The sequence below is a fragment of the Octopus bimaculoides genome, chromosome 27, assembly GCF_001194135.2.
Source record: "Octopus bimaculoides isolate UCB-OBI-ISO-001 chromosome 27, ASM119413v2, whole genome shotgun sequence".
NCBI lineage: Eukaryota > Metazoa > Mollusca > Cephalopoda > Octopoda > Octopodidae > Octopus > Octopus bimaculoides.
Window position 1 is genome coordinate 16,561,270 of NC_069007.1, and position 2,159 is coordinate 16,563,428.

The window sequence follows — 2,159 nt, forward strand, 5'->3', positions numbered from 1 at the left end:
ATATATATATATATATATATATATATATCCATACACATACACACACATATACATACATAGACTCTCTCACATGCACATGATGGTTATCTAATTCTTTTTTAACTCGTAAGAATAATTATTCAGTTTAAATTATATACTTTACACTGAGTATTGAGAACTGTCATCCTCTTTCATTGACAAACTGTGATATTTAAAAGTTTCTGTACATATTCACACAAATATTTAATGTAGATTTCCTATTTTTATAGGCCAGATATTCAGAGACTAACATATTAAATGGTGTTTATTTAACCTATATAAATATATACATATAAATATGGATGTGTATGCATAATGAACAGTTCATTAAATACTGGAGCTTGCCTTAAAAGTTCAGGTTTCACATTGCAGAGTAGGAAGGACAGCTCAAGGAATTTGGCAAACCTTGTAATACTTCTAAGATTAAGTCATATAACTTACTGAAGCAACAGTAAACTCTATAGGAAAAACAAATATGGGACAAACTTCCAACTGAGGATAAAAATAGCCTTGATCTTATCAGTGCTAGGGATATAAAAAGAAGAAGGGAAATAGCCCTGATAGAAATATCCCAAGTGTAGCTCTGCAGATAATTCTTTGTTTTTTTTTTTAAAAAAAAAAAGGATAAAGACCCTTCCCAAATTATATAGATTCATAGGACTAGATTCCCGGTTTCTGTGACATATACATTCCTCCCATGACAGGATGCCAGTCTGTTGCAGGATTACTCATTTTTGCTAGCTGAATGGACTGAATCAATGTGAAATGAAGTATTTTGCTCAAGAACACAACAGGTTGCCCAGCCTAGGAATCAAAACCACAATCTTATGATTATGAGTCCAACACCCGAACCACTAAGCCATGTGCCTCAACAGTTCTTTGTTAAACTCGGTAAATTCTCAAACAATTTCTGCATCCAGATGATTCAGGATGAGAGAGTGTAGGGGATGCTACACAAGTTTCTCCGACTCAACATCTTCTCACACACAACCTTGGGTCCAACACTTCTTGGAACACCAAACAAATGATAGGTCCTTTGCTTTGTGCCGGTCATACAAACACATACATCTGCAACAACAAAATATTATCACTTCCATCATTTCTTGCTTGCAAGGACTCATGGAAGATGTAGCGTTGACATGAACAGTCATGATACTATGGTTTCCACACATGGCTGCATCCTTCATTGTTGAAGTTGTGGTCTTCATCAATCACTGATAGATTAGCACAGGACTTACAAGCTAGTGGACCTCATCTATCTATACAAACCTGTAGCATTTCTAAACAAAGTGGTGGACCAGGTCATAATTTTATATTAGCTTCTAGGACCTGCTTCTAAACTGGGTAGTGGATTTCAATGCAGTTTTAAATGAGCCCATGGCACCTACATACAAAGGCAGATGGATGGCTTTGCCAAGACTTTAGACCAGCATTTGGTACCTATTTACAAAGACGTGGTCTTGGCCAAAATTTTATACCAGCCAATGGTACCTACTTACAAATGGGTTTATTGACAGCTAAATCTACTGACCATGATGACCAATACAGCACCGAGACAAGACAGACTTCCCAAAGACATGCTGGTTATCCAGTAAACACACCAATTCTGTCCTCCATGCTTCCCATGAAGGAAAATAAAGAGAAAGAATTACAAAAAAGAAATCTGGAATAAAATCAATAGAGCATCTCACAATCAAAGAGGAAAATAAAATAAATCTTCAAAACAAGGTTTATGTGAGCCATGCTGACGGAAGAAGAAGAAGAAGAAGAAGGAATGAGAAAAGAAGACAAAACTATATTCTACATCTACCTCGGAGTACAACGTTGATAGGTACAGTAAGAGTGATTGTTATGTGGGTAGTGATGACAACTAAGGAAAGAAATAAGAACAACAACAACGACAACAACAACAATAATAATAATAATAATAATAATAGCTCTTTCAATTAAATTACAATAACAATAATAACAATAGTCATACAAAGAAAATTTGAGGAATAAATATATCAAACACCCGCCATACAGGATGAAGAAAGAGTAACTAAGATGTCTACAGAGATAATGTAGGAAAAAGACATAGAAAAAGGATTGCTTGCATACACACACAATACATTATACATATATATATATATATATATATA